Consider the following 8,206-nt stretch of genomic DNA (forward strand, 5'->3'; position numbering starts at 1 on the left):
TTCCAGCCATATCACGGTGGGTAACACCAGAACATTAAAACCATGTGGGGAATCGAACCCGGATCTTCGGCGTGACGAGCAAACGCTTTAACCACTAGACTACCCCACCGCCTCGTAATTATATATGCTGCAACTTATATCGTAACGCCCACACTCTCTCTGTGAATCTCAGAATGAAGTTATTTGCTTTCACAAATATATCACGAATGCCCCGCCTTGTCATTTTAACACATTAACCATACACCAGCTCCACTTCTCTATACAGCGTTATGGGTGGGTGTTTGTTAAGGAGAGATTGTATGTCGTGTCTATATAGGATGGGTCGGAGTTAGGTTCAAGAGGGGGGATTTGTTCAGGTATACATCGCCGGGGACAGGTTTTAGCCAGGGCAAAACCTGTATCGTGACCCCTCGCTAAAGGTCGTCGGTCACCTTTCTTGACCTATTCATGTACTTGAGGAGGGATCAACTGTTTTCCTAATTGCATTAAAAATTAAGGATCATTTATTATATTAAATTATTTAATTACCTGACCAGAAAAAATAACAAAAATAGCCATTACTACGTCATCGGCGTATAATGAATGTGACAGACTGTCAAATAATAAAAAATGTAATGCAGTTTATGATGAATTACCCTGTGTAATCAATTGCTCCCATGTTAAATCTATCAGCAATACGAAGACGTCATGATCTAATTTCAGTGCACGCACACATCAATAATAAAACACTAACATCTAAACTCGACCTGCGCATGAATATTACATTTCTAATAACGCTGATGACGCCATTGTCATTAGCTTTGTCCTGTAAATGAATGTAGTATACAGAATGTGCCCCTGGCTCTACTCCTCCTCCTGACCCAGCCACTGTGGGGACTTCGGGGTCGTTCACGTCCCCTGAGGCCCTGTAGCCGCCCACGCTCGTTATAGTTTGTTGTTTGTTTATTTGTTGTTTAACGCCGCACTCAGCTACTTTCCGAATATATATGACTGGGTCCTGTAAATAAGCGAGTCTGGACCACACAATCCAGTGATCGAATTGTGAGCACCGAACCAGGCCGTCGGGTACGAGGACGAGGACAGGCTATCAACAAAGCATAGACCTATCCAGACGGGTGGGTCCAGGGGTCCCCCACCCCCTCCCTTTTTAAAAACCATTTGTAGTATGTTGTAGGCAGTAAACTTGACAGCGAGGATTTTGATTATATATTTTGGACCCCTCCCTTTTAAAAATGCTGGATCCGCCCTTGCCAAGTCAGCGAGCCTGATCACCCGATCTATTAAGTCGCCTCTTACGACTCGCATGGGTTGCTAGGGACCAATCCTAGGACTGCCACTGGTTCATGCTTGTAAGTGGATTGAGTGGATGGTTAAAGTGTGGCCTGGCTGATTGTGTAGCATCGTACCCCGTCGAAACATTGCTTGTGCCTTCGATTATTCACACGTCAGCGTGATAAAGCTGGGCTGGGCTGCATGACAGATCGGAGAATCGTGCATCCATCAAAGGTCCATCTTCCCGAGGCAAGTGAGTTAACTGACTATTAAAGTAAAGTGAAAACTGGACTTTTAAAGTCAGTTAACTCTCTTGCCTCGGGGAGATGTCAAAGGTCTTGGTTATTGTTCTGATACACATTTCAACTCTGTGGATTCCGGGGTCAGACTGACGACCCGGACTAAAAAGGGGATCGGATGTCACAATGGCGGAGGAGTATTAGTAGAACATTGCCATCGATACCAAGTTAGTCTCGCATCCGTTAATGAATCCGTTCAAACTGCTGACCTTGGTGCATCACGCGCATACGCACGCATGCACATATTCTTTGAAAAAAAGACGGTAGGTAAAAATCCTCCTTGGATCGACAAAACACACATGGCCTGAGGTCAACAGTGAAGCTTCCCTGTTGTCGATCACAATGTACATACCTCTACCCATGCCTTCAGCAATATACAGTGATATAGGTCACGTCATGTCAGTACGCCGTGGATAGTGGGGATCACTCCTGGAGTCTGTCTGTATAGTGATATATAGGAGGTGTGACCGGGCTTATACTGTAGGTCTAGTCGTGAGGAATACACGTCCTCATTAAGAAATATGGGAGAGCGAGCGGACATATTTACTGTTTATTAATTAAGATTTATTTCATCAGTCAAACCTAGATGTCTGTGTCTGTCATATCTCAATGTATATGGAACAAATACAAGTTTATTATGATTATTGAGGGGGATATTGTTATGAAATGCATGCTCAGTCTTCACTACAAAAACAGTGAGGGGGTGGGGGGTGGGGGGGGTGGGGTGGGGGGGGGGGGGGGGTTGGGGGGCTAAAAGCCGAGCTATACTGCTATAGCGTTAACTGAAGCAAGTCTAGGTTTTCCACAGGTTCAGAAACACTGAATCTACCATCTCCCTGGGGCTCCAATGTAGTTGCTTGTTTCTATCACGATTTATATTTTATGAGACGAAGCGTTAGTCTAACGTGAATCACTATAACTTTTTTTAATCTTTTAATGTTTACTTCAACTAACACCAAATTAAATCCTTATTCCCAATTTGTTATAAAAAAAATCACCCTCATTGCAACAGGGATTGTTAATAAACCAACTACAAAACTTCCTTATATTAATTTACTTTCACACCCGAGATAAGTAGCCTTCAGTAAATATTTGCCCGGCACGATTCCCAGTCGCTAAAGCTCTAAATTTAATGTCATATGTCTTATCATACAACTGAATACATCGTTAACCTTCTCCCCAAACATGTCAGCATCTTCTTGCCCACTCTGACCCACTCTTCACTTTATCGTAGACACGTTTGTCCGTCCAGCTATATTGATAAGTGATCAGTTCACTAGACTAACATCTAGTCTCTTAAATGAACATATCGTACAGAAAAAACAGTTGTTCAGTTATCTTAATAAAAAATATAATAAAAAGGGAGCCCAGTGATTCTCTTCATTTTCAGATACTGATACTGCAGTAATCTAGACTTGCCAAACATTAGACTTGCATGGGCTGTATTTGATTTATATTTGTATCAGGGTCTGTAAGACAGACTATCAGTTCACGACAAATGGAAACTGGTTATTCATAAAACGACAGCAATATCTTCTGTCTGTAATGTATCACACCTCTTATCTCGCAATGACATGACTGGGCACTATCTCACTGTATACCATACTGATATGAACACGTTATCCCGTCAATCATATAAATGGTTACATTGTTATAAAAAAAGCGGACAAGTAGAGAGGTCGGGAAAGGCGCACTCTCTACCTGATTAAACCAGCTACCAGACGGACGCTGTCTGTGCTGAGCTTGATAATGTGTGTTTTAATGTTTCAGAGGGATTTTTTTTATTAAAACAGCGTGAAATGTACACCACTGTGTTGTTTGTTTATGAGAAATGTCACGACACAGAATAGGTTTCTTCAAATCATCACGTCTGTATGCAGGCTTTGAACAATTGCCAACTTGTTTTGGATGTGGGTGTTAAAAATACAAAGAGTAGGTTTCACACAATATGCTATTAACCCGGTAAGGAATCGAATCCGGGTCTTCGGCGTGGCGAGCAAGTGCTTTAACCACTTGGCTACCCGCTGCTGCTTGTTCTGGTATATTCAAATGCTAGAGGAGTATAGGCAATTGTCTGTGTAGAATATACACAATATGGATGAGTAGAGTCACGCGAGAGGAGGAGGAGGATTAAATGTTTTGATGAAACTACGAGCACGTGTGGTGCTGACAGGCCATGAATCAGATCAGGGACGAATTTGGGACTCGAAGACATTTGCAGCGGATCCTTGCAGCTAAGGGGCACAACTCTGCACTGCGAGGTCGGGCGCCATAAGACTACTATTGGTCACTTGTGTGTTCTATGGCACAGCGAGTGAATGTTGTTTTGTGCCACCTCCTGCAATGTTCTAGCTATTGTTTCACATCCGCCATTAAATAATCAGCAAACCGTTGGTTGATATTATGAGGAACAATCATCCCCGCATAAAGAGACTCGAGGTGGTCACTATGACAACCAGATCCTGCTTACAGTGGCATCTGAATCTCATATTACAGATTTCTCTCGCGGGGACACAGATTTACACCAACCTCAGCTTGTGTTTACGGGGGGAAATGGACAACGTTAACGGACAAAGTTTCACAAATATATACAAATATCAGGTTACATGCAACAAACTAAGAATTGGAAATTGTGAAATAAAGACGGATGATAAACAGCCGTAGATACGGATAACGGTATTAACGCCTTACATTTGTTTGTGTAACGCTATCTGACCAGCACAATGAGAGATGCGGTCTTGTCCGATATGCGTTATCGGGTTGACCCTTCGCAGGTTTAAGATAATGGAACGTGGTCGTTAGTTGTAATATTCCCTTATTTCACAACTTCCAATTCTTAACATGTGGCATGTAACGTGATGAAATATTTGTACAAATTTGTCCATTTTCACCCATGTTAATACTTGTCTACAATCGGGTTGTCACGTTCGGTGGCAGTGTTCTTGTAAGTACGTTGAGGAATGTAGTGTCGACAGCCACTTGCCTGCATCACTGGGGCGGTCGAGTAGCCTAGTGGTTAAGGCGTTCGCTCGTCACCCCGAAGACCCGGGTTCGAATCCCGACATGGGTACAATGTGTGAAGCCCATTTCTGGTGTCCCCTGCCGTGATATTGCTGGAATATTGCTAAAAGCGGCGTAAAACCATACTCACTCACTCTTGCATCATGCTACACCTCGGTTCTGGGCGAGAATGATTCCCCAGCAACGTATGCTGGTTGTATGGGATAACTCAAGGATAGGGGCGTCAGGCTCAGTGACCTGGTTGATTTGCGTGTCATCGTACTCAAATGGCGTGGATCGTTGCTCATAATACCACTCACTGGTTTGTCTGATCCAGACTCGATTATGTACAGATATCAGTCATATTGCTGACATAGCGTGCCATTAAGAACAGTGGAGTCTATATATGTATTGGGTTAACATGCCGATGTAAATAGCATGCAGATTGTGTTAAAATATTTACCTGAATAGCGATTTATGAGATTCTTGTCCCGAACTGCCCGGGTGAGGTGAAATGGGGATTAACGTCGCGTTAAAAATGATTGCACTTTAATACATAGTGACGTGACACGTGAAGATCCGGGTTAGAAATTGTCTTCAGCAACCCTGCTTGCCCTAAAAGAGACGACTAACGGGATCGGGTGTTCCAGCTCGCTGATTTGGTTGATGCATGTCATCGTATTCCATATGCGTGGATCGATGCTCATGATGTCAATCACCGGATTGTCTGGTGGGAGACTCGATTATTTACAGACCGCCGTCATATATCTGGAATATTGCTGAATGCGAAGTTAAACAACAATTAAACAAAACAGTGACGTAGACGTGCATGCACGTGTGTGTGTGCGTGTGCGTGTGTGTGTGTGTGTGTGTGTGTGTGTGTGTGTGTGTGTGTGTGTGTCTGTGTGTGTGCCTGCGTGTGTGTGTGTGTGTGTGTGTGTGTGTGCGCGCGTGTGCGTGTGTGTGCGTGTGCGTGTGCGAGTGTGTGTGCGTGTGCGTGTGTGTGCGTGTGCGTGTGCGTGTGCGTGTGCGTGTGTGTGTGTGTGTGCGTGTGTGTGTGTGTGTGTGTGTGTGTGTGTGTGTGTGTGTGCCTGCGTGTGTGTGTGTGTGCGTGTGTGTCCGTGTCCGTGTGTCTCTGTCTCTCTGTGTGTCTTTGTGTATACTGTTTCAGACTAATGACAGTTTTTTAATGCTAGCCCAGCATACCAGCCCTCCACTCTCCGGCCAGCATAATATATAAAGTATTATGTATGGAGAATGTGTATTTGAAGGCGAGTTTCCAGTTTCAGAGATTACCAGCGTCAAGGGTGTGACCCTATTCAGTTTCAAACATGCACGTGGCATACACCCTTAAGTGTTCTTCAAGGGGACCTCCTTCATACCCTTATCCCCGTATATGTCACGTGTGTATGGTAATACCCAGTAGGTGCATCTGTACCTTTGTCATGTATTACTTGGCCTCAGAAGCCCAAAATATCACGATCAGCACGTTTTATGGGTGATGGGGTGGTGGGATAGCTTAATGGTTAAAGCGTTCGCTCGTCACGCCGAAGGCAGGGTTCGATCCTCCGGGGAACACGGGTAATGCCTGTCGTGATATTGCTGGAAAATTACTGAAGGCGGCGTAAAACCACACTCACTCTTTTGGTTAAGGTCCGACCAGCAATATTGTGGGGTCCTTGTTAGAGATTTGTTTCAAGACATACAATTATGGGTTTTTTTCTGAAAAGAGCCGATCAAATTGTATTGCCTTGTTCAGAGAACAGGGTTTTTGTTTTTATTAAAATCTGAGCTAAATTCTTTCTTATCAGTAATATCTGGAACAAATTATATTTTTAAATCTCAATTCGTAAAGTTTCTCACCATATTACGCCAAGGCTTTACTGACAAGGAGGCAACTATTGCAATATTCTTTAAGTATTATAATGGTTAAATATCTTTAATGGCCAGATGTGTTATTCACCACACAAATATAGATCATCAGGTTTTTGTCATCAGGCATTCACTGCGCACGGAAACGGCAGGTGAATAGAGCGGGTGCACCAGGTCCCGTTGTTGTCGGTCACCGTTGCAGTGGCAGAAGACGTTCACTTCATTGGTGTGTTGTGCTCTACTGTTCAAAGCATGATCGACATTCAATGGAGACGGCAGAAAAACTGCCTGAATCCATTCCCATTTGTGTGTGGTCCCAACAAGCGTTTTTCGTGTCAATATCAGTTCAGATTCCCCTAACAACGTCAAATACCCCTGGCACATTACTACAATACCGGGGACTAGCGTCAAATATATCAGGCAGGTACATCACAGGTGCAACAGCGTCAAATATAACATGTACCTTGCACTCATACAGGAGAATAGAGCGTCAACTATATACACGTCACATCACATGAGGCTAGAGTGTCAAAAATATAAAAGTCACATCACAGGAGCGTCAAATATATGAAAGTCACATCACAAGAGGCTTGAGTGTCAAATATATAAAAGTCACATCACATGAGACTAGAGTGTCAAATATATACAAGTCACATCACAGGAGGCTTGAGTGTCAATATATAAAAGTCACATCACATGAGGTTAGAGTGTCAAATATATAAAAGTCACATCACAGGAGCGTCAAATATATACAAGTCACATCACATGGGGCTTGAGTGTCAAATATATAAAAGTCACATCACATGAGACTTGAGTGTCAAATATATACAAGTCACATCACAGGCGGCTTGAGTGTCAAATATATAAAAGTCACATCACATGAGCCTTGAGTGTCAAATAAATACAAGTCACATCACAGGCGGCTTGAGTGTCAAATACATTCAAGTCACATCACAGTAGCGTCAAATACATTCAAGTCACATCACAAGCGGCTTGAGTGTCAAATATATAAAAGTCACATCACATGAGCCTTGAGTGTCAAATACATACATGTCACATCACAGGAGGATAGAGAATCAAATATACCAGTAAATATATACATAAGTAGGTAAATGTACTCTTTTACTGTCAGTTCCTTAAATCATCATCACATTTTGGAGGTCTTAAAAATTCCGATGAAGAAATCAATTTGTTGCTGTCTTCTGTTGGCACTTCGGTCTTCCTGTTATTTCTGGATAGCGGAAGTTCACTATAGATTCATGCTGACTACAAGGAATTCCTGAACCCAACTGCGAATAAAAAGGTCGTCACATTACGACTGCTCAGGGTGAAGCGATGGCCATGCCAAACCAGAAGTTGATAGGTAGCTAGATAGCGGAAACTGTGATTAGCCCGAGCACATTGGGCATGATTTAGGTCAGGTTTAAGCCCTTTTAATTAATATTTTGAATTAATTTGATCTTAAATCGTGAGCCGAAGGACTGCCGGACAATATTCGTTATAAGATCTATCATTTAAGACACTCGGTAAAAAGTTATACAATAACGATTGTGGTCCGGAAGCCTTTCCGTGGAGATATAAGTTCTATTTGAACAGCGCGGACCCTCTGTTTGAACGGTAGGGAAATAAAGTATGTATGTTAAGTGTTCGTTATGAAGTTACATTTGACCCTACGTTAAAAGACCAAGAGTATTAGACATAAATTAACAACAACCTGGAAATAAAATAGTAGAAAGCTAGATTTTTCTGGAGACCTTCAGAAA

The sequence above is a fragment of the Haliotis rufescens genome, unplaced genomic scaffold (assembly GCF_023055435.1).
Source record: "Haliotis rufescens isolate VD_foot unplaced genomic scaffold, xgHalRufe1.0.p SCAF_6, whole genome shotgun sequence".
Taxonomy (NCBI): domain Eukaryota; kingdom Metazoa; phylum Mollusca; class Gastropoda; order Lepetellida; family Haliotidae; genus Haliotis; species Haliotis rufescens.